The 26,480-nt window shown below is 37.6% G+C and overlaps 1 protein-coding gene across 2 annotated transcripts in view; it reads left to right on the forward strand.

The window, feature by feature from the left end:
- Positions 1 to 26,480, forward strand: part of Mettl24 (methyltransferase like 24) — a 97,456-nt gene that overhangs the window by 65,201 nt on the left and 5,775 nt on the right. The window lies entirely within an intron of this gene.

Here is a 26,480-nt window from a genome sequence, read left to right on the forward strand (position 1 = left end):
TATTTGGCACTGCTCTTTCCTTAGAAATTTATATCAGTTTTGATGTTTGCTGGGTTGTTATTATTCTCATTAGCAAAGAGATCAGTTATCTGTCTTAAACCAGTCTCAGGGTTTTACACGGTTGCTCTGGTCTTAGTATTATTGGCACAGGAGAAAAAAGATTAATGACATTTTCTGGATGCTGGTTTGGGGACTGATAGTAAATATCAGTCCATGGGGTCCAGTGAATGAACTGTTGGCTCTCAAGAGACCTAAATACCAGTGCTACAACCTGTTAGTTGTGTAAAATGGAACGGGTAAATTAAGCTCTGTAAGCCACATTCTATGATTTCTGTAAAACTGGAATAATGCCTTCCATGCAAAACTGTTGCAGGGGACTAAGAACAAGGACTATAAAGAACCTAGCACAGGTGTTCGCCAGATGAAAGCTATTTATCAAATAGTTATTGGGTTACATTGATTTCAATTGTTTTAGGACAATATTCAAATTCTGGGGATGGAGCACTATAGTATGAATGATTTTGTATATTTTATTGCTCTCTTACTTTCTTAGTGATAGTAGGTAACTTCTAGTAGGTCAACCATTTACTCCAGAAAACGCTGAAGAGGGTCAGTATTCTGGATTGGATGTTGGAAGTATTTAGAATGGTAGCGGTGCGAATTGGATGTCCAGACATCCTGTTGATGTACTTGGGACCAGTTTTTCTGCAGTGAACAACCATGGACACAATTGTGTGTTTCAGATAGTCACCTGTTTCATGGCATTAGTAGAGATCATGTAATCCAGTGCTCTTGCCAGGTGCCTCTCTTGGGCATAAGTACTTGAAGCTACACAGACCTACTGAGTATATTATTATGAAGTAAGTAGGTGGTGTTGACATCTTTGAAGATACTTCAGGTAGCAATAGTTCAAGACTTTTCGCTGTATGAACTAACTACTAAGGAATATTCTGGATGACTTAAATTATTCAACCAAATCCAGGAGGCTTTGTTGCTCACCTGTCTTTGTTGTTCCCCTCCTGTGCTACCTACTGTGTTAAACATGAACTTCTGCTTTGAAGTGCAAGGTCTGAATTCAATCTTCCTACCTGCTTATTTCCCACTACTTTCCTAAAGGTATTCTATGCTTTAACCTAGCTGGATGGCTTTACTTCCAACTTGCCTAAACACTTTGATCCCATGTAGCTTTAATCACACTTGCTATTAGCTCTAATATTTTCTCTGTACTTGAGCAAGTGAAAAATGTCACTCATCTTTCAAGTCCTTTCCCAACTGCCATCTCTTGCACAGAATCTTTCCCAAAAGCATTTAGTTTAATTTTTATTTCATAAATGACATATGTTCTCTGTAGAAAATTCAGATAATAGGAAGCCCAGAAAGTAAAAGGGTGGAAATTAAAGTCACCAATAATTCTACCACTGGATAGATGCTGTTTCAGCCAGTTTTTTCACTGCTATCACTAAAACACCTGACAAGAACAATTTTAGAAGAGGAAAAGTTTATTTGGGGACTCACAGTTTCAGAGGTCTCCATCCAGAGATGGCTGGTTCCATTCCTTAGGACTCGAGGCAAGGCAGAACATCAGGGCTGAAGAGTGTGGTGGAGGAAAGTGGCTCATATGATACTCAGGAGACAGAGAGAAAGAGACTCCACTTGCCAGATACAAAATATATACCACAAAGGCTGTCCCCAGTGACCTTCCTCCTTCAGCCACACCCAACCTCCCTTCAGTTACCACTCAGTTAATTTCATCAGGGGATTAATTTGCCGATTGGGTTAGGGCTCTCATAATCCAATCATTTCTCCTCTAAACCTTCCTGCATTATCTCACACATGAGCTCTTGGGGGACCCCTCACAGACAAACCATAACAGCTACTATTAGCATACATAATCTCTCCTTCCCAACTTTTCTCCTCTGTGTTATATATATATATGCTATTTTGTAATCTGTTTTATTTCTTAATAAAAAATTGAACATCTTTACATATTATTAAACATTTCTTCTAGATATATTACAAACATTATTTGTAATAGCAAAATTCTGGAAAATAATATTATTGCCCTTTTATAGGGGACTGAATAAATGATCTATAGTAAAACCCATTCAATTGAATATTTGGTGACTAGTGAAGTATCTGCTATATTTACATTTTGTTAATATGGAGAGCTATCTGAGATAAATTGTTCAGGACTCAAACCAAAGTACCAGAAAATAGGTCTACTGTTACAACCAAATTTGAATAACAATCAATATGTGTATGTACAAATAAATGCTTGTATATGTACTTTAGAGCATAGATCTTTGGGTAAAGATAGTGGGTAAATGTACTGGAGAGTCTTTAGATAAAGGTACTTTGGGACCTTTGGGTTTTTGAGTAAAGTGGTGTGTTAAGTAAAGATATTTTGGGGAAAAAAAAGATATTTTGGGTACAGGTACTAGGAATTCTGGAGTGGGAGACACTTTGTTCTCTTGAGGGATTTGAACATTTTTACGCCATGTGTATTTTATACTGTTTTCATGTAGTCTTATGAAATATATATCCACAATTAATTTTTAATAGTAGCATATAGTCTAGTTCAACGGATGTATCATAATTTATTTAATCATTTCCCAATGATATATATGGAGTGTTTTAAGTTTTTGATTACTATCATGATTTGGATGAAAGGTGTCTCCCACCTGTGTGAGACAATGCAAAAAGGTTTAGAGGAGAAATGATTGGGTTATGAGCGTCTTAACCCAATCAATGAATTAATCCCCTGGTAGGGATTAACTGAGTGGTAACTGAAGGTGGGTTGGGTGTGGCTGGAGGAGGTCGATCATTGGGGGCATGCCTTTGTGATATATATACTTTGAATCTGGCAAGTGGAATCTCTCTCTCTCTCTCTCTCTCTCTCTCTCTCTGTCTCTCTCTCTGTCTCTCTCTCTCTCTCTCCTGATCATCATATGAGGTGCTTCGCTCTGCCACACTCTTCCACCATGCTTTTCTGCCTCACCTTGAGCCCTGAGGAATGGAGCCCACTGTCTATAGATTGTGACTTCTGAAACCATGAGCCCCTAAATAAACCTTTCTTCCCATAACATTGTTCTTGTCAGGTCTTTTAGTCATAGCAGTGAAAAAGCTGACAAAAACAACTACCATAAACTTTTCATATGTATTGTTAAGGAATTTTCATATGCATTCTTAAATTACCTTCGAGAGAGTTTGTGCCATTTTACTTCACTGAGATTCTTCCAATGGGTGTGATTGATTACTTCTTTGAATTCCCATAAAACTTTGTTTGCAAGTATTTTGTGGAAGTTAGCTAGTTTCTTACCTCCTCCTAGAGAGCTCTCTATGTATACATATACTATGTATCTATCTCTTTGATATACTGTGTATCTATGCCACATATTATGAAATTGCAGAGATAGTAAGTTTGCCATATTCACCTTTCCCCCCCACTATAGCACACAGAATAATGCCTGGCTCATGTAAACTATACAGTAAATAAATATTAGATGCATCGAAATGAATGTTTCACTCCGTTAGAATCTTTTTAACATAAAGGCAGTTAAACTTGTTCATTGGGCGGAGCATCCTGAGATAATAGTTCTCTTTGTATACCAGTATCTTCTTTGTGGAATATCATGAAATACCAATGTCTGTAATGTAACGATTTGAGCTAGTGTAATTTCACCAAGAGAAAACATGACTATTTATATGTATGCAACATAAAGTCATGTAAACAAGCCACAGAATTAGGCAATATTGACTACTTCAGGTTTTCTCATTAGTAATTGGTTGCCACTTATCATTTATTTTTCTTCTGTTGGCTTTTGGAGGCAGGCAATTAGCAGTCAGCATGAAGGATTAAGAAACACTGATGAGTTTCGTCATGTGAGAAATTACCTTGATGCAATAACCTCACATATACTACTGGTTAAGCTATCCCAGAGGTTATGGATCACAAGAGAAGATGCTCAAATCACATGGTTTATTGAATCGATTAGAAACATACAGTGGGAAGGAAGGGCAGGGAGCTGGAGTAAGTACAAACAGAGTGGAAGGAGGACACTGCCTGATTCCTGATTGGCTGATCACCTCCCTCTCTCTCATACTCATCCTCAGCTTTCTCTTCCCCCTTCCCTCTTCTTCTCTTATGCCTCACCTGCTCATGGTGTGGCTAGCAGGACTAGAAATAAGGTTTAGATCAAGGATGCCGAAAGGAAGGGATGTAGGGTAAGTGCTCTGGTCACAACTGTAAGCTCATCAATTTGACTATGAATAGCTATGATTTTATCTGTGGGGCTAGAATGGTGGCCAATTGGTGACCTCATGAATATTGAGGGATGTACATATCTCCTCTATATTTGATGTTTAGTAACTACTTCAGTGTTTAATCAGTATTTCCATCACTTTCTATGCTTAGCACACATATGTACTACTTTTAAATTTTACCTAATCTCATAAGTTACTGACTTTTCTATTCTTAATATATGTTGCAAAAGAATATTCACAAATACCACAAATGCACATTGCCAGTTTAAAACTTAAAATTAATCAGGTTGTGTTGAAGTGCTTTATTTGTACCAGCAATTCACTTCTGTGTTCAAACACATACAGCATTTACAGGAACCTAAAACAGTCATTTTAGGCCCTTATGAATAAATTAGAGTGAGGAAAGTAAGGTGTTTGACAATCCTGTAGAGTCATTCTGAGTTTCACTTTTATGATACAGTAATTAATTATGGAAGATAGAACTTACCTAAGATTCCATCTCACCCCAATTAGAATGGCGATTATCAAGAATACAAGCAACAACAGGTGTTGGCGAGGAATGTGGGGAGAAAGGTACACTCATACATTGCTGGTGGGGCTGCAAATTAGTGCAGCCACTCTGGAAAGCAGTATGGAGACTCCTTAGAAAACTTGGAATGGAACCACCATTTGACCCAGCTATCCCACTCCTTGGCCTATACCCAAAGGATTTAAAATCAGCATATTACAGAGATACAGCCACATCAATGTTCATAGCTGCTCAGTTCACAATAGCCAGATTGTGGAACCAACCTAGATGCCCTTCAATTGATGAATGGATGAAGAAACTGTGGTATATATATACAATGGAATATTACTCTGCCATAAAGAATGATAAAATTATGGCATTTGCAGGCAAATGGATGAAACTGGAGAATATTATGCTAAGTGAGATAAGCCAATCTCAAAAAACCAAAGGAAGAATGATATCGCTAATAAGTGGATGAGGACACATAATGGGGGGTGGGAAGAGTTAGTGTTAGGGTTAGAGTTAGGTTTAGGGAGGGGGGCAAGAATGGAGGAAGGAAGGACTGTATAGAGGGAAAAGAGGGGTGGGAGGGGTGGGGGGAAGGGAAAAAAATAACAGAATGAATCAAACATTACCCTATGTAAATTTATGATTACACAAATGGTATGCCTTTACGCCATGTACAAATAGAGAAACAACATTGGCCCATTTGTGTACAATAATAAAAAAAATAAATAAATTAAAAAAAAAGATAGAACTGAATATGCACTGATTTGAGAACATTCCCTGTTTCTTTCTTTCTTTTTTTTTTTTTTTTTTTTTTTGCGGTGCTGGGGATTGAACCCAGATCCTCATGCTTGCGAGGCAAACACTCTACCAACTGAGCTATATCCCCAGCCCTGTTCTCATTTTTTAAAACAAGATTTTCGTACATGAATCTGTCCTGTTATAATTCAGTTCCCTTAACATGAACTTGTAGAAAAAAAATGTTTTGACATATTTTTAATTTCCATGGTGCCCAAGACAGTGCTGGTTAAGACAAATAGGAATTCTCTTCTTATGGTTCAATTCTGGGTAATTAAGATTTAGAGATTCCTACTAGAGGGCATTCGTTGGGTCACAGAATCCCTGGTTTCAGGCATTGTCTGGTCACAGAAAATTTCACAGAAAACTTAAATAGGTGATTGTCAAATCACTCCCTCCTTAGCTTCTTGCCTCAGTTTCTACCCCCAATCTAAATTAACACAAGTTGTTTCAACAAGGAAAGTGCAGAGATAAAGTTTAGCATCTTGTCTTGTAAAAAATGATAAGGTTTAGAGAAGCCAAAAGCATTAGCAAGGGCCAGAAGCAGAAGGGATATTCCACCTGCTGGAGAGTTGGCTCTCAGACTGCCTTTTATTCAATTAACAAGGGGGAGCCAGAAATGGAAGACTCAGCATGCCTGTGAAATAATTACCTTGGCCTGAAAGAATTACCGGAAGTAGGAAGGACAGAAATTCTGCCAATAGTGTTGTTTTAAAAATCTCTCTCTTTCTCTCTTACACACACACACACACACACACACACACACACACACACACACACACACACTGTTGGTGGCTCTTCCAATAAGCCTCCCCATGACAGATACCGATATTTTCTCTCTCATGGTTGGGTTTATAGCAGACAAAATCTGAAGAAAATTTATCATGTGAAGATAGCTAAACATCATTCTTTCTAGCTCTTACACATTCTGTTATCAACAATATCCTTTCTTGAATATTTATAGGAAAGGCAGAATAATTTTCTGTACTTTAGTTCAGACTAGAATATTCCTACTTATGTTTTAGAAATGCTAAGAGAAGTGATTTTAGTCAAGATGAATTTACTTATTTATAAATTGCACACATTCAAGAATCAAAATGAAGAGTAAAATATTATGGGTAAGAAGATCCTGTCCAAGTAGATGAATATTAGTTTATGAGGATAGCAAAAAATATTAAAGGAGCTTTAGCTTCCACAAGATTTTCCTGACAAAGATTCCTCTACTATAATTTAAACTGCATTTTTTGAAGAGTTTTCCCATTTAGTGTGAATTTAACAACCATAGATATAATATAGGATAGCAATTTCCAAGAAATTATTGGACAGCAAAGGATAAATGGATCCCGTTTCCTAGGCAACCAGAAGGAGGGTATAACATCCCTCAGAGCTCCTAAAATGAAGTTTAAGGTTGCTCCTATTTTTGGTTTCAGCTTCCTCTGAAAATGGTTTTTATTTCTTGAAATTATTCTTTTATGTAATGGAGTCTGAGCCCTTTCTAACTCCTCTCTCGGTAACGTTAGTCTTGTATGTATTAGCCTCTCCATCCTTTGATCTCAGCATGTGTGGCTATTAGAGAAATGGCTTCCCTGGAAATAAGATCAAATTGAGGACAGAAACTATATCATGAGAAGCAAGTGTAGAGCAGAGACATTTCCAGTCATTTGGAGGGTTTCATAATTTCACGAAGAAAAATGCTCAATCTTTTTTTGAATTCTGTCCCCCTTTTACTAAGCTAATATGGTACAGAGCCCTCAGCTTTAGATTAGAAATATTTTAATAGAAAAAATACTGGAATGGGTGCACTTCTGATTCTTTCAGTAAGCTTTTTGTGCAAGTGCCAAGTGCCATCTATTTGTGTATTGTGATTCTTTCTCATCTGCCACCTTGCTCTCAACCTTTTTTTTTTTCCTCTGTTTTTCTTGTCCAAGTTTTGTCTTTCAGTGACATTTTCTGGGGATCTAGTGATATAGTATATATACTGTGGACAGTGTCTGTACCTTGGTGTACATCCAGTCACAATGGGACAGTGATTGTGATCTTCAGAGCACTGATCTCTCAAAGAGGGCACACTGGGAAGTCCTGAAGACAGGTCAGGTGCGGGCAACCTTTCACAAATGGGGATTCTGGTTATTGACACAATCTTTTCAACACTTTGGGACTGATGGTATTTTATGACCCAGAGAGTCAAAGACAGACGGTCTCCCAAAAAAATATCTCTTCAACTTATTCTACTGGTAGTTTTATTTGAATTCATTAGTAATGTTTAAAATAAAATTCCTCTCAAGGAGGGACTGTATAGAGGGAAAAGAGAGGTGGGAGGGGTGGGGGGGAAGGAAAAAATAATGGCATGAATCAAATATCATTACCCTATGTAAATGTATGATTATGCAAATGGTATGCTGTTACTCCATGTACAAACAGAAACAATATGTATCCCATTTGTTTACAATAAAAATAAATTTAAAAAAAGAATTATGATAGGTATAATTGTAATATGTTGTTGTTTTATACCCCACTTATACTACACAGCATTAAAAGTGTCCTAATAAAGCGACAAGTATAAATTAAAAAAAAAAAAAAACATTCCTCTCTGGGAGGTTGATCTTGTTCTTGCCAATATCAACTACTTAAATCAGGTAATCTTATTGATGCCTCATGTAGGTGTCTTTCGGTACTTGGCTAAGGAGATGGACATTAACCAAGGTGGAAAGGGAGAAATTTTTATATATGGCTTGGTATACATGCTATAATAAGAAATTCTGACCAACAGGACATCCAAAGGTGAATGCTATGGGGGTGAAGTCACAAGAGGTGGGAGAGAAATACAGAGGAAGGTGGAAAGGAGAAATGCTTGGACATAGTTTTTCTTCTTTGCATTTTGGCTGGTGCTGTGGAAACACCAGCTGCAGAGATCAGGCATGCTTTGCTTGAGCTGGCCAGCCAGAGTTTGGAAATGCTTGCATGCACTAACACCTATCAAGTATTTCTTACTCCCTGCCACAGATGAAGAAGAGAGACTGAATTTTGATGATTTGTTTTTGCGGGATAACATTGAAAATGATTTAGTATTCCAAACACTTTTGGAAGGTGTCCTGCCAATCAGGAACTCAATCAAAGACAGGGAGTCAATGACCCTCAGACACACTGTGGTGTATAGGGGGAGATGAACACTTGCACAAGAAAAACCTAATAGTGTGCTCAGTGCTCCTACAGAGAAGCAGAACAGAAGCAGTTTGTTTTTCTTGGGAGGTCAGAGTGTGGACCACAGAGGAGATGATATTTTTGGTGGCTCTTGGCAGTTGAATAGGAATTCAAGGTAGAAGGAGGGAGGGAAAACAGTAGATGCAAGGCATGGGGTGAGAAAGGAAGGTTGGGTTGGCGAGCCCTAGAAAGGGATTTGGATTTCATTCTGTGGCTCTGGGAGCTGGCAGAGTTTTTAAGCAAGGGACTTAAATAATGAGAATTAAAATTAGATAATTCTGGAAATATTGCAGAAGGGGAACAATTCAAGGTTAAGATCTCTTGAGAGAGTGGACCAAGTTCATTAAAATATTGGGTGAACAAACATTAAAAAGATTGATCACAGTCAGTGTTGGAGAAGGTGACATTAGTCAAGCTTGGCATTTTAGCAATAGCTATTACTTCTATCAATAGGTATCAAAATTTAAAATGTGGCCAGGCATGACATTTCTGTCTTAATTATATTTTTACAGTCATCTTTATAATAACAAGTATATTTCTGAAAAAGAGGAATATCAAATCCCAATACCATAAAATTAAAACTACAGCACAAAATGTTTAAAAGGTCTGTTTAATAATTCATTTAGAAATGTTTGTTCCTAAAACACTTAAAAATCTCTCTGGGGGCTTGCTATAAAGAAATTTGATTTTTTTTTTTTTTTGTCTATGGAGAAAACAGACATATATCATATTCATCAGAAACAATGAAAGCTATTTTTGCATTATCAGCAATTCATCATCTTCTTCCAGGGATCCTGTTCATACAAATTATAGATAACTCCAAATAAATATTTGATATTTAGCTATGAACTATGCACTTATAACTGCTTTTGAATGTGGGTTTGGGAATCAATTCATAGATAACTGAGAATTGGTTTTTCTTTGAAATTAAGACTATGTAAGTTTTTTTTACATGGACTAAGAACACGCTTTCATTGAATCTTCCTTGAGTACTGTTTTTCAAGTGCAAATACCTATCAGGGTGAAATTTTCTGGCACATAGATCAAGCTCACAACTGCTGTAGCTACATGACACTCAGTTTTTTCTGGAAACAACCAATTGAAAATGTATGCTCTTCAGCAAGAATATTAGGAAGCTGTCTACAGCATGAATTTATTCATTAAATGTCCTTCCTGTTACTGAAGTTAAATAATCAAATTTGGAAACTACACTTTACAAGAACCAACATGGAATTGTTTTCTCTCCCCTTATCTAAGGTACAACAATAAGATCACATTTGTCTCCTTTAAGACATTTATGGAAAACCCTGGAATGAGGATCTTTGGTAGCTTGAAATTACAGTAACTTCAACTTGCTAGCATAATGTCTTATGAGAGATTTTGCAGTCCAGGAATTCAAATGTTATTATGGTATCCAGGAAAGACGCCCCTAGTCTGAGATGTGATGGTTCCCATTCTATTTAACATGAAAGCTTTCCCTGGTGCCTGAAACATGTCTGTCTGAAATCACTCACTGCCTGAAATACAGAGCATACCCTTATTTAGGGAAGGAGTTCATGGCAACAGGTCAACAAGCTAAGCGCCATAGAAGGTGTCTGCACACCGGGGAAGTTGCATTCTACCATCCTCACCATTGATAAAATGCTATTTGGAAAACTCCAGTAACACTGCATCGCCTCATGACTGACGCCTCCAGGCATCAGCAATTCTTCTAACAAAGGAAGATAAACAAGAGGATAGAGAATCCTGGGAGCTTCAATTTTAAAATTATAAAACCACCATCACTGAAATCAGACCAGATGACGAAGTTCTTGGCTGACAACCCTAAAACTTTGATGATTACTTCCCTTTCTCTGTTCTGAGCCAACATGCACACTTTTTAAAAAAAAATCCATTATATATATTGATCTCTTTGATTCAGTTAGAAGAGCATATTTCTGGATCATTTTCAAAAGGATGATCTTTTGCCAAAAGTTCCACATGTCAGCTCAAATCAGAGTAGTAAAAGTATCTCTTCTAACTGTTAGGCAGCCATTCTACTATTTCCTTATTGTAGGACTGAAGAATAAGAAAGGTTTTATGGAGTAAGAGAGGATATATCATAATGTGAAGTCCTGTAGAACACTCCTTTTCCTCTCTTTCCTCCTCTGCATCTTCTTCCATCTCCCTTTTGGCAAACAAATGAGGCTCCTTACATCAAATAAATCTTTTGATGACTCTTCCACTCCTGCATGTATTCCTTCCCCCTTTGAATTAGCAATCTTTCCTGTCTGTGCATTTCAAAGATTGCCAGGTGTGAAGCAGTGGATGTTTTAAAACATGAAAAAAATCAAAACATTTTGCTAAATTCAGATTAGGATGAAAATACAATTAATCATATTTTCCAGGAAGGTCAGCATGTTGTCATGAGATTCTATGTAGTTAAAATGTATGGGTGTATCTTCACTATTATAGGATCAGAAAATCCCATTGCACTTATGAGAAACTCAAGTTCTTTGAAGATGTTTCTAGAAATTGCACAAGTTATGATGTTGAACTGATCTTTGTCTGAAAAAAAAAAGACAATTATCTGTGAGCTTTAAACAGATGTCCTTTTAAAGAAAACAACAGCAGAACTCATCAGAAAGAGATTTCAGAGTTATATGTACTATTTGATCTCAATTATTTTCTAAAGTAGATACAATACTGTAAGAAACAGAACTAAAATATAGTAGTCATTTCCTTTTGGGACAGGGATTTTTAACACTTTTTTTCTTCTTCCCAAAGCCTTTTGTACTCTTTTAATTTTTAATAATTACCAGATCTTGTTTTTATCAGCAGAAATAAATGTTTAGCTTCCCAAATTAGTGTCTCTTTCTAGGGAATGGAGAGCCCTGGGTGGGTTGGGATGTCATATAATAGTCTCTTTGTATACAAGTGAGTAATTTTTTCCTTTTTAACAATGTAACATACGTTATGTTATTGACTCTAGACCTGGTCCCTTCCAACTGGACCTGAACCTGACTTTAGGAATGGAAGGGAATAACATAATCCGTGTGTGTGTGTGTGTGTGTGTGTGTGTGTGTATGAAGGGAGATGAATTAGTGGGAGGAAACCTTCTATAGCAGGAACGGGGGTTTTGCAGCAGTTGTTTCAGTATCTATTGGTGAAAATGATGACTTTCTTCTTCTGTAATCACATAAATTTATATGGAACTTTACAAAACAAATAAGAAAATGTCCCAGCCCAAAATTATACCATAGAGAGACGATGAAATTAATATAAATGACAATGCCATAATTCTAGAAAAAGTACATGGAACGGGAGGTCAAGGGACATTAGTTCCAAAGATTAAAAAAAAAAAAAAACTGCAATGTGTGCTCAATGTGTGTGCCTTGTCTGAAGTCAGGCCTGATTGCTGTCTTCCACACACAGCAGGTGGACCACACACGTTAGAAGCTCAACAAGGACTTATTAAATTTATAAATACTTCATGTTTGCTTTTCTCCTGTTGTTCTTGCAAAAGGAACCAGAAAGGCAGAAACCATTAACAAGGTTGTTCAGGCTTTTGTCCTATAATATGGTGAGGGTGTGAGAACACCTATTTTGTAGTCAGAACCCATTAAGACTCCTGACTCTGCCACTGAGGAGCTTGTGACTTTGGTTGCTTAATTTCTCCGATTCCCAGGTTTCTCTGGAAACTGCTTGGAATGGGTCTTGGTTTTATCTCTCAAAAGCTGTGTAACAAAAGTACCTATTTCATTTGTTTGTTTGAAGATACACTGAGGCATTTCATGTAAAGTGCTAAACATGCTGCTTGACTGGGCACACAGAAGTGCTTTACTACAGTTAGCTGTTAGTTTTATCATTACCAGTAGATACAAGATAAAATGATATGTTCTAAGGGATGGTACATCAAAACTTTTAAACCAATATCACTGAGAACCAATGAATAATTTCTGCAAGTCGTCTAACCATTTTTACTAAGATGAGTTTTTTAATATATAACCCATATCTGAGTCTCTAGCACATTTGTTTGTGTGGAACCTATATGTATCTTATAGGTACTGATCTCCTTGTGTATAAATTACCCTCCATTCCAGTTGCTATATAAATTTAACAGGAAATTAAAAACTCCTACTGGCTGAATTTTTCCTTGCAGGAATTTTTTCCTTATTTTCTGGCTTTTAGCCATTCGTCCATTTACAGTTTACTTTCACTTGATCGTTTCCTTTCTCTTGGGTTGAGCTGTGTTTGTGTGTGTGTGTGTGTGTGTGTGTGTGTGTGTGTGTGCTTATATGCAGGAGTGGCTTTACTATGCAGTTGATAAAACTCAAGTTTTAGGGACTCTCACTTGCGTGGGTCACAGGTCCTTCCAAGACCTGCATGTAATTCTATAGTATGTATAGTTATAATTTTGTATTTCTTCTTTCAAAACTAGGACCCCTCAAATTAAGTAAGTTTCAAACTCCACAAAATCTAAATATGCTCAGATTACAAGTTAAATTTGTTTAACTGATGAAAGACTTGACCCTTTCAACTTAAAATTGTCTGAAGTGAAGGTCTGAGTTGGTAGCTTAGTGGTAGAGTGTGTGCTTAGCCTGTCTGAGTCCCTGGGTTTGAATCCCAGCACCAAAAGAAGAAGGAAAGAAAGGAAGAAACACATTTGTGAAGGATTGCAAAATTGTCTAATTATTCTTATGAGAGCATTTTGAGACAAAGAATATTTTTATTTTCTTGTTTCACTTGAAGCTGATAAAATTTTGGTCACTTCAAAGAGACAAAGAACATTAGTACATTCATTAAAAATACACAGACATGTGGAATCCATTGACTGGTCACACTAAATCAGTATCTGACTTCTTAGATATATTCTAGAATAGAAAGGAAAGAACTTACTTCATTAACACGATGCCTCAAACTTAGAGTTTTCAGACTAATGGAAGTGACCAAGCATGATTTTGCAATCTGGTTTTGTGATATATAGTAAATTTCTAGATAGGAGAGAAAGGAGAGTGTAGTGTGGTGGTCATGGGAACTCTGCAAAGTGAATTGTCAGGGATTGTATATTTTCTCTCATATGTGGAATCTAGAGGGGAAAAAGGAAAAGAAATGTGGGGTGGGGGAGGGAGATCTCATGAGAATCCAAGGGAGATCAGTAGAAGAAAGGATGGGGGGAAAGAAGTGAATTTCTGTGGTTCTGGAGCAAAGGGGGACGAGGCAAGAGGGAAATATGTAGGAAATCTAGAGGAAGAATAGATACCCCAGAATTGGAAAGTTACTAATTCAAAAGTACTGTAAAGATCAGTGAACCTCTTGGTTGGGACCTGTAACCCTCAATAGACATGGATCGTTGGTCTATTATCCTGTCACTCACCACTTCCTCACAGAAGTTTTCAACTCTGAGTAACTTTTTCAATAGTAGCATTGTTGTTAATAAGTAACCAAGAATACTAGAATGTGTTAAATGTACATAAGGTTAGGTTGAGCTGCATGTGAAAAACAAAGTGGCTTAAACAACAGGAAAAATTTCTTCCTCTTACATAAAAGAAGTCTGGAGGCAATTTGTACCCATCTTACACAGAGATCCTACAACCTTTTAAGGAAACTTCCGGGACTTCTTCGTGACACTTTTACTTATATATCTTATCTGATTTTATTCATAGGGCCACACATCCACAGAGAGGCTAGAAAATGGTGTTCTTATCTGATTTTAGTCACAGGGCCACACAGCCACAGAGAGACTAGAAAATAGTGTTTTAGCTCAACAACATTTTGGTCAGCTATGGTTTTGTTACTGGAACAAGGAAGAATATGAATGCATGGGTGAGCAACAGTTCTTTTATGGTATATTTGCCTTTCAACTAAACAATGGTATATGTTGCTATTTTTCCCATTTTATAAAATGCATTTCTCAGTGCATTTTATGGCATTTGAATTTTTATTAATGTGAAAACTGATATTGATTAGAAATAAATTTGGAAAACAACAGATTGTGCTTTTCTGTGTGTTTCTGGTGTAGAGATTATTGGCAGAGAGGGATATTGGAGAAGAAAGGGAATGTGCTTCTTTCTGAAGTAGTATATCTATCCTTAAGGTGACTGCCTGGATAGTCCTTAAGTCCCACAGAGAATGAGGCTTAGAGTTGTAGATTTACTGTAAAGCTGTGTGTGTGTGTGTGTGTGTGTGTGTGTGTGTGTGTGTATGAGAGAGAGGGAGAGAGAGAGAGAGAGAGAGAGAGAGAGAGAGAGAGAGAGAGAGAGAGAGAGAGAGAATACAACTCAGAGCAGATGAGTGATGTTTGAGATGTGGAATCCCTATCAATAAGTAAGTATTTTGTGATCTTGAGCTTATCTCTTGCTTTATCTGCAAAATGAGAAAGTTGAACCAGATGTTCACAAAGTTCTTCCATAGCCCCAAATCCAAGAGGTTCATTTAATCATCCACCTATCTGCCCATCACCCATCTATCCATCTACCCTCTGTCTGTTTTTCCATGCATCCTTTCATCCATCTACCCACCCATCCACATATCAAATATTTTTGAGCACCTGCAAATTACTTGGCAATGTGCTAGCCTCTAGGGATTCAAAAATAAATAATCAGTCCTTATGAGGCTTATAGTACAAGTCTAAGTCTCAGGGAATGTACCTCTTTTGCCTCTTTTCAGATGAAAATGCAGTTAAGTGAATTGTTCCAGTTTCACCTGCCAGTGTGCTATATAAAGATGACTTTTGGCTAGCATGTTTGATTATGTCTGTATATTTCCTGTGCCAAATTTTAATTTCACATTTGAGTTATCTCCTAAAATGTAGCTGCTGTGATGCACACAGGGCATATTTTGATATTAGTTTAAATCAGATACTCTTTAATATTTTTTGATTGTAGACCACATAGAGGATTGGTAAAAATAACAGCAACCAACACTGATGGAGCCCTCCTTCTGCCATGTACATGTTGTTTTGTCTCAAAATGACCCTACGATGTGGGTTCTGTTGTTTTCCTCTGAGTCACTGACAGGCTAAACAACCTGTTTCAGGCCCTTTGATGGGACAGTTATGCCCCAGAGACAAGGCTCTTGGCCACACACTTTTCTTCTTAAAGTGCTTACATGCACAAACACACATTTTTGAACACAGTTCCAGGGAATACAATCCTCAATGAAACTTTGGCCATGTGTTTAGGAAACTCTGATGTAATAATGGCATCTTACTTAAGAAAGCAGTTGGTTAGAAAACCACCATAGACTTTCCAAGGTCAAGAGAGCATTTCTGAAGAGCATTTTATTTGTTGGCTCACTTCATTATTTGTCTATACATCCATTAATTTTGCCCTGACTTGGATCTTTTGGTCAAGCTGGATATCTGGCCAAGAAATGTCTTTTTAAATCATTTCACCCTCACTTCCTTTCATGTTCTGTATGTTCACTTCTATAAATGTATATGTTTTATGTTCCATCTCTGCCCAAGGAGGTAGGGTAGAAAAATATAAAAGCAGTTGCCTGGCGCTGTCCTTGGTCCTGCCACAACTTTCTGCCTGATTCTGCCTTTGGCCAGGTCCCTGGCTACAACAGCAATCCTGCCTAAACTTGTGCTGCTTGGCTCCTTGCTAGTGCATGTCAACAATAACCCTACTGACTGATGACATTTTGACTTGTCACTGGCTCTCCCATTACTTGTCCCTGACTTAGGTTTCTGGGGTTACCCTCTGTGTCATGTCACACAGCCCAGAAGTTTCTTGCTCAGCAGCCTCATGTTGAATTTTTTGTTTAATTGTCAATGGAACTTTTTGAAAATTTATTTATATTTGGTGCTGAGAATCAAACCCAGTGCTTCACACATGCTAGGCAAGCACCCTATTGCTGAGCTACCACCCAGGCTCTCAAGTTGAATTCTTTGGTCAAGTTAGATATCAAAATAAAGTAGGCAAAAAATAAAGTAGGACTTTGGTTGTAAATGTTTCCCTTATTTTCTTTTAAATTCATTTCCAGAGTATTGCTCCCTGCAGAGGTCATCTCTGTGAGCTGATTACTACATAAAAAATATTTTCTTTCATTATTGGTTTAGAATTGGTCTCACATTATCTTAGAGTGACCCTGCATACTTCTCATAATGTGCAGAGAAAACCTCATTCTGCTCCTTACTGATAGCAGAAACTCTGTGACATTACATTTTTGTCAGCTGATGGTGATAATTGAACCCGAGTCAGTGTGTTCAGAGTTTAAAACTCTCAAAGAGACTTTTGATCCTTTTTGTTCATTTAAATAGATTAATTTGTTCTATTTTTCTGCAACAAGATCCCTTTGCTAATGGATTTAGCTCCCAGATTTGGAGGTGCAGATATATCTTCCCTTAACTAGACTTGATATATAAAAATGAATTTGTACTACTTTATCATTAGATAACTACTTTTCTTAATTAAACTAAAAAGAGGGAAGAAGTATTGATACAATTACTTTTAACTTATGATTGAATGTTGACCCAAACTGTAAAGAAAATAGAGAATGAATATAACCTGATTTGTTGGGATGGTAGGTAACATGATAATTTAATTTTTTAAAATATACATGAATAAAATAAATAAAAATTTAAAAAATATGAGCTCAATTGCAAAACTCAATTTCCACACTTCTTTTCAAGAAATGTGAAGTGCCTAAGTAAATGCCTTCTAATGTATAATTCTTGCCCCAAATACAGATAGCTGATATAGTAGAACTTATTCAACAGTGTTTGCAGATCAGGGAAAGCCAGGTGAAAATGCCCTTTTTCTTGGTTAGATAATCAAGAAGATGGACATTTCATATTGACATTTTATTTGTGTTACTTATGTAGGTTTAGCTATTAACTAGGGATATTGATTAATATAATGATTAGTTTCTTTATAATTGATGGTAATAGCTCATTTTAAGCTGTAATATGCATTTTTCAGGTTGAAAAATGAATCTATATCCTTTTAAAGATTTCATGTTGAACAACAGATTAAAACATTTTAAGAAGTTATTTAAATAACAAATTACATAAAGACAATTTTATATGTATTTAGTTAAAATAGATTTTTTTCTGCACTTTTTTTAAAAAGAGCATGAAGTTTATTTCATGTAACCTACTGAATCATGGAGACGTACAGCCACCAGTGGATTTAAGATGTTCCAGAATGTCACATGGCTTTAGTGTTAGAAAACTAACTGGATGTCAGCCTGGCTTGCTGACCAGTGGAGGAACTTCATGTGGTTCAGGGCTCCCAGACTTAGTGCAACTGGTTGGTCCTCAAGGTCTCAAGTGCAGGGACAGGAAGAGGCTACAGGTTAGTAAAATTATTTAAAGTTCTAAACCGCATCTGTCCTTCGAACAACCTATTCTACTTCCAGGGATTTATTTATGCTAAGAAAATAGTAGAACTTATTCAAAGACTTAGATGTGATTTGTTGATCATATCAGTTGTAACATCATCCATTTGGAAAAACTAAAGGGCAGAAGAGGGGACTGGTTAAAGAAGTAAACCATTACAAAAGTTTAAAAAATAAATTATAGACAGAGTCTTTCAAACTTAAGAAACAAAACAGAAGAGCTCTTTTCCCATGTGAATTTTTTGAGAAATTCAAAATATATAGAAGAAATAGAGGGGGAGCTGCTCTTGGTGAATTGGAGTATAGATCTGAACCTCACCCACTTGACATCACCCATATCCCTGCTGAGCCCCCTCACTACCTCTATGGAATTCTTGTGCAAGCTCTGTGGGACCCTGTTTGAAAGGACATTTTAGGTGAAAACTTATTGACATGAAAAGATTGTCTGTTATATTAAAAAGTAGATTTAAATCTAGGACTGAGTGTATCTCAGTGGTAGAGCATTTTCTTAGTGCCCCAGAAGCTCTGGGTTTCATCCCCAGCACCAAAAAAAAAAAAAAAAAAAAAGCATATTTGACAACATTAATTCCAATTTTATAAAAATATGTGTTTCACTTATGCTTGTGCATATTCTAATCTGTATTGTGTGGGTGTGTGCATATGTGTGCCTGTGTGATGTGTGTTTATGGCAAAGAAAAATGCTTTGGATTTTAGGAGCAAATGCTTTAAACTCCGGATTATAGGTTTTAAAATTCTTTTTATTTTTGCTTATTTAAAAGTTTAATTTGAAAATAATTAAGATTTATTTTTATAAGAATATATTTTTGGTTAAATATGTTAATTTCTAGAAATCATAACTTTGGAATATGTAGTATTTGACAATACAAATGACTTCTAATTTTTAAAAAGAAGATTTGCATAAATAGTAATTGGTTTCTGTTCTAGTTATTTGTTACTATGTTACTTGTTTATAACATACTTGTTACTATGTATGTTTGTAACATACCTGTTTGTATGTCTGTATTTATATTTGTATGTTGTTTGTATGTTTGTAACATACTTGTTACTATGAATCAGTCCCAAACCTTAACTTTTAAAACAAGAAGCAAGGTGTGGGGGCACACACCTGTAATCCCAGCTACTTGGGACTCTGAGGCAGGAGGATCACAAAGACCAACCTGGGTAACATGGCTAGACCCTGTCAAAAAGCAAAACAACTATTGATCATTTTATTATTTTTCATAGTTTATGTGGACCAGAGTTTTGGGAAGGGTTCTTCTGGGTGATTCTCTCTCAGGGTTCCTTATGTAGCCAGGGTCTGGCCAGGTATTTCTCTCTTCATAAGAACTTAGGCCTCTTCAGGTGGTCTCTCTGCAATTGGGACTTGCTCAGAGCATGGCAAATTCTTGGGCAGTCAAACACCTTGGCCCACCAAGAGTCAAGAAGACCAGCTACATAATTTGTGGGACCCAGTGCAAAATGAAAACGAGGGTTCCTTTGCTCAAAGTTAATTAAGGATTTTAAGACAGTGACAACAGAGCATTAAAGTAAGCATGGAGCCCCTCTGCATGCAGGGCCCTGTGTGTCTGGCCCCTGTTGCAGGTTCATGAATTTGATCCTGGGGAGGGAACCTTGACCTCATCACTTAAGCAGAGAAGGGTCAAGGCTACATTGTAGGAAAGCATGTGAGACAGGAGATACTCATGTGACCATCTTTGGAGAGTAATATTTCCCACAGTCTTTGTGACTCACCTCCAACTAATTTGTTGGCTCAGATTTTTACTACCTAGAACCATAGTTGACCATAAACTACAAAGGATAAATTTCAGGTTGCCATAATTGTAGTGGGGATGTATTTTACAATTCTTTGTGGAAATAGTGATTGCCTTAAAATATAGCAAAAGTACCTGTTTTGTTTCTATTAGGGACTGAATTTTGTCCCTCCCCAATTTCATAGGATGCAACCATAACACTCAGTTTGACTCTATCTGGAGATAGGGCATTTAAGAAGGTAATAAGCTTAAGTGAGATCATAACCCCTAATCCAAAAGGCCTGGCATCTTTATAAGAAAAGGAAGACATGCCAGGGGTTTGTGCATATAGAAAAGGTCATGTGACAAGATAGTCATCCGTAAGTCAAGGGGAGAGACCTCAGGAGAAATCAAACCTGCTGACACCTTGATCTTAGACTGTGGCAGGTGAGACCCGGGGCCCAGGGTTATGCCACATGCATCTAAGATGGCAACTGGCAGAGAGCCAAAGGCATGCTGAATGCGCCTTGAGAAAAACAGGAAGCGTTTACCATTGGCTGTATGATAATTAGTTCAGCCCCCTAGCGCGTGGACAGATATATCTTACATGTATGCTTGACCTCGTGATCACTTGACCTTTAATAGGATTGGTGGACACATCTGGTTACAATTGCTTATGCATGAGACTGCTTATATATTGAGGGTGTTATCCGAATAAAGCGGAAGCTGCTTCATGAACCTTTGAAGTGTACGTGTTGTTTGTCCCACTAGTCGTTGGCAAGCGGCATTAGACTCCCAGCCTCCAGAACTATAGGAAATTTCTGTTAAGTCATCAAAGTGTGCAATGTTTTGTTATAGCACCCCAGCAGGCTAATATAATATCTAGATTCTACAAATATATACTTCAGTTGCCTTTGTTAGTATTTTCTTGCTCATCCTAATCCTTTGGATATCCTAGGTTCTGTCAACTTCCAAAGAAAGTCAAATCTAATACTTAATGTCATGCTTTACTTAACGTCCCTTCTTTAGTGATATTCTGATTAATAAGGGCTTCATTATTTATTTTTCCTGAATATTGCATATGTCCAGGAAAGGTTAATGCCTAATGTAATACTGTAGCTCCCTTATGGATTTGTATGAAGCAATATTACTGTTAATCACTGTGGCTAATTTTCTGCAAATATTGCCATGAACAACTCCTCTCACCCTGTTTATACCTCTCCTCTCTTCAATGGACTCTATTTTGCCTTGCCTTGATTCTGGGCTGGCTTTGTGATTTACTTTGAACAAGAGAATGCCATGGAAGTGATGCTGTATGACTCCCATAGCTAGGCCTTACTTGGAAAGGTGTTGTGGCTTCACCAAGAATTCAAATAATACAGCCGGGCGTGTGGCGCACACCTGTAATCCCAGCAGCTTGGGAGGCTGAGACAGGAGGATTGCAAGTTCAAAGCTAACTTCAGCAATGGTGAGGGGCTAAGCAACTCAGTTTGACCCTGTCTCTAAATAAAATACAAAATAGGACTGGGGATGTGGCTCAGTGGTAAAGTGCCCCTGAGTTCAATCCCTGGTACCCAAAAAGAAAGAAAAAAAGAATTCAAATAATAATAAACACTGGTGAGGATGTGTGGGGAAAAGAAACACTTATTATACACTGTTGGTAGGATTGTGAATTAGTACAACCACTAAGGAAATCTCTATGGAGGCTCTTTGAAAGACTAGGAATGGAATTGCCATATGACCCAGCTATATCACTCCTCGATATTTATTCTAAAGAATTAAAGCTTTCCATCTATAGTGATATATATGTACCATGTTTATAACGGCACAATTCCCAGTAGCCAAATTACGAAACCAGCCTAGGTGTCTGTCAATGGATGAGTGGATATGGAAAATGTGGTATATATACACAGTGGAGTTTTACTAAGCCATAGGAAGAACACAATTGTGTCATTCATAGGAAAATGTATAGAACTGGAGAACATTGTGTTAAATGAAATAAGCCAGATTCATAGTCAAGTGTTTTATTTTTATCTTATGTATGAAAGAGAGAAAAAAGAGAAAAAGGGGAAGTAGGGGGTGGTAATCGCATGAAAATAAAGGGATTTTGATAAAGAATGGGGATTGGGGGTGGGAGGAAGGAGCTAAAGGTGAGGTATTAGGCAATGAAATTGACCAAATTATTTTTTGTGCATGTATGAATATATCACAATGGATCCCACTATGATGTTTAATTAGAGTGCACCATTAAAGATTATTTTTTATAAGAGAGGTGCCTGGGTGCGGTGGCACATGCCTGTAATCCCAGTGACTCTGGAGGCTGAGGTAGGAGGATTGTGAATTCAAAGACAGCCTCAGCAACTTAGTAAGACCCTAAGCAACTCAGCGAGACCCTGTCTCTAAATAAAATATTAAAAAAGACTGGGGTTGTGGTTCAGTGGGTTCAATACCCATTACAAACAAACAAACAAACAAACAAACAAACAAAAAACAGGTGATGCAGTTACATTTTGCCCTCTTGGGAGCAATCCAAGATGTAACAAAATTTGCCTGTCTAAAATAAAAAACAAAACAACAACAACAACAAAACAGATTTTGTCCTGTGGGACAGCCCTATTCAAGAGGAAACGTCTTGGATGTGGAACTGAAGAGGGGAAGCCCTTGAGTGCCTGAAGGAGTTCCAGAGGGAGGAGGGAAGCATGCAGGGAAGGGAAAGGTTGTACCGGCTACATCTGGCTGTGTGGCTGAGGAGGAACCAAGGAATGAAGTACAGGGCTTCCACAACAGTACTTTCAGTTGTCTTTGGAGGCAGGTCGACTTGCTCTGGGTTTGGTGCTTAGCAAACTTGGAGCTTTCAGTGTTGGCTGATGTAGGGCCTGGCAGGGCGATGCCATAATTGCCTCACATAGTCATTAGTCCTTGGATCTCCTTAGCAGGGCACCTTGTCTAGCATTGGCTCCTGAACACATTTTGCTTTGGGAAAGCCTACTGAGATAGCTGCCTTGAACATTGTTATGGGTTGAATTGTGTCTCCCCAAAATGAATATGTCGAAGTTCAAATCCCCAGTAGCTCAGAATATGACCTTATTTAAAGACAAGGTTGTTAAAGACGAGGTTAGTTAAGCAGCCATAGTGGAGTAGGGTGGGCCCACTCCAATATGACTGATGTCTTTATATGAAGGGGACATTTGGACGTACAAATGGACACACAGAAAACACTATATAAAGATGGAAGCAGAACGGGTGATACAGAAGCCAAGGAATGCTAAAGATTGGCAGCAAACCTCCCCAAACTAGGAGAGACAGTTTCTTCCCCAGGACTCTCCACATGAAGCAACCCTGCTGACGTTTGACCTTGGGCTTCCAGTCTTCACAATTACCAGACAGTATATTTTTGTTTTTTGAACCACCCAGTCTGTGGTACTCACTCAAACACCTATCCCCCTTCCTCCCCTTTCATTTCATCTGCAGATCTGGGTGGATGATCACAGGGAGAAACTTGTGCCCACGAGGAATTTGCCAATCATATCTTAATCCAGTTAAAATTAAAATTCTCATTTCTTCAAAAAGTTTTATGAAAGGCAATTTATTGGCTATTTCAAGGAAAAGGAGATAATATTTGATAGGAGAACCCCTTTAACACCTTGGAAATACAACCCCTTTAACATCAAATAAGTTGTTTGAACCCCTTCTACCCAAAATATGTCTTCACTTATTCTGAAATTTTTAAGGAGTTAACACTTGGTTGTTTTCTCTAGAAACCTGATTTAATCTAATCTAACTATATTAGGATTGGCACTTGATTATTCCAATATAATCATTTGCATGATTTTTTAGTGCCCTAATTGTTGAAAGCTTATATTAGAATCTTAAAAGTGGCATATCTTATTCAGAAATGTTTAGTGCTTTATAATAACAATAATATTGGATGCATTATGCAGTAATAATGGAAATTACATTTGCAAAATAGTAATGGTAATGGGACATTCTGAAATGCAAGAAATAGAAAAAGCACAGTGAGAGAGAGAAATGTTTAATTCACTGCCTTTTGGGTGGCTGTGATCTCAAGATGGGGACAGGGGAGAGCTTATGTGGGCCTCAGGTTGTACCACCCATAGGCTGAGTGACGTAGATCAACCTGGACAATTCTGATTGAAGTGGAGAATTTTTGGTCACTGTGATCAGACAGGGTGGGAGTGTTGTCATAATTGGAAGTACTTTTTGTCCTTTAGAATCGATTTGCATTTTTATAAATAAAATTTGATTTCTAAAGAAACTTTATAATTATTATAATTCAACCTGTTAACTCGATTCTCTTCTACTTGTACATAACTTCTGATTGGTAGTTTTATTTTAAAATGTTTGGAAAACTCTATAAGTGTATTCCCCTATACACTTACCAGAATAGTTTTTTTAGATCAATTTTAAGCTGATTAACTTTACCCTGTCCCATTAATACTTTGATCTACTGATGATATTCATTAGATGCAAACTCACAGAAAACAATGTTGAAAGTAAATCTGTAAAAAACTGAAGAAATTCTTAGGTCTGTAAATTGATATAACAAATGCTGATTTTGAATTTTGGATGTATTCTGTATTAATTGGAACATTTTGTGAAATTTTGATTAAATATTTCTTTAGGCAGCTTAATTACTCTTAATCTGGGAATATGCTGCTTAAAACTGCCAAGATTAAACAAAGCCATGGAAGTATCAGGGCAGCAGAGATTGGAAAAAAAAAAAAGGATGAATTAATTTCTTTGTGTCTAATTTTCAAGAATTAATTAGCCTGGTATATGTTCCCACGGAACCTGACCTTGCTCAGTTACTTTCATGAAGCACTGTTTTTCTTTTTTACCTTTTCTCTTTGATTTTGAAACCATTTGCCCCCAAGCTGTTTTAAGATTCCAAGAATCCCAAGACACCTTACTGGATCTTACCACTGCTCTTTCCTTGGTGGACCAGGAGGTACTCTACTGAAACCCTCTCCTGCAGGGTGTCAGGACATTAGGCAAAGCCCATTTTCTTGGAGCAATTATATGTTAGTTCTGTATATCTTCTCCTCTGCCCAACTCTGAAATCACACAAGGAATGTTTCCATGGCATTGGGAGCCTTGCATTTCAGCCTCAGTTGAGAAACTTATCTAACAGACATGCACTGGGAGAGAGGAGAGGCTGGGCAGGATCAGTCTTGGGGTTTAGCCATCTAAAACCAGCAAAGATATTTTCACTTCCATGGGTCAGGATACTAGTGACTTCAGTTGGCAGCTTCCTGAAGGACTATTTATGGTTCTTCTGTCACTTCTTGGGGATTACAGCCTTTGTTCCTTTGTATGATTCTCTCCATTTCAACTGTCCCAACTCCTGTCTGAATGCTTCCAGCTTTCCTTTCTGAGGTAAAATGATCCCCCTTGAAAAGCGCTCTGCAAATGTAAAGTAGTGATACTGATAACAAAATGCTACTTGCTGACCCATATTCATTCTCCATAAATAACATCTCACTTTCCAAACCCAAAACCTCTTTGGGACTCTGAGTTACCATTTTTTCCTCTTGTGGTTCACTGGGAAAAGCAACACGGTTTAGTGTTTAAATTTCACCACTGTTCTCTCCAGCTGTGTGATTGGGATGGGTTACTCACTGAGTCTGATTTCCCAGATGTTATTAAGGAATCCTGATAGGATTACCTTTGCAGCAGTTAAGATGTAATTAAATGGATACTGCAAAGGGAAACAGTTAAATTGGTGTCAGGCACATATAAATAATTTGATAAGGCAGCTTTCATTGCTTTTTATTTTTGTTTTTTCAATTCTTTGGTGCTGGGGGGTGAACCCAGGGTCTTGTGCATGCTAGATAAGTGCTCTACCACTGAGTCACACCCCCAGTCCTGTTTTCATAAGGTATGGAGGGTTCCATTGGTCTAAGGAATTGTTTGCAAAGCCAGCAGAACAGAGCTGATTTTTATAACTTGATTAATGGCAAAAGTTTTCTCCTATCCTAGCTTCTTGCTGTACTCCATTTTACCTGGGATGTAAACTTGTATTCAGTAAATGGGCAGGGATGGTGTTTTTTTTGTTTTGTTTTGTTTTGTTTTTTTTGAATGCTATTTTGGTATTTATGTTTTTTAAAGAAATCCTGGGATAATAATTTTTCTACATGTCTAATGTTCAGACATTTGGGAATCCCTTCCGTGGTTTCCAGTCCTGATAAAGTTGGAGGGGGACAAGGCTTGTGAGATGGTCCCTATAGGCAGTCGTGCTCTGTCAGTCCCTCCCAGTGGTCACCATTCTGTTAGGACTTGGCTGTGTTTCTTGACCAGGCTGTGGGGAGAGGCTGTAGGCATGGAGCTCCATGATATACATGTTCCAGTTTCTTCTTGGGCAACCATTTAATTGGACAGAAAGCAAAAGGGTCTATTATGACTTCCACCTGGCATCTTTTTTGGGGGGGGCGGGTACCAAGGGATTGAACTCAGAGGCACTCAACCACTGAGCCACATCCTCAACCCATTTTGTATTTTATTTAGAGTCAGGGTCTCACTGAGTTGCTTAGCACCTTGCTTTTGCTAAGACTGGCTTTGAACTCACAATCCTCCTTCCTCATCCTCCCGAGCTGCTGGGATTATAGGTG

Source organism: Sciurus carolinensis, chromosome 7 (genome assembly GCF_902686445.1).
Source record: "Sciurus carolinensis chromosome 7, mSciCar1.2, whole genome shotgun sequence".
Classification (NCBI taxonomy): domain Eukaryota; kingdom Metazoa; phylum Chordata; class Mammalia; order Rodentia; family Sciuridae; genus Sciurus; species Sciurus carolinensis.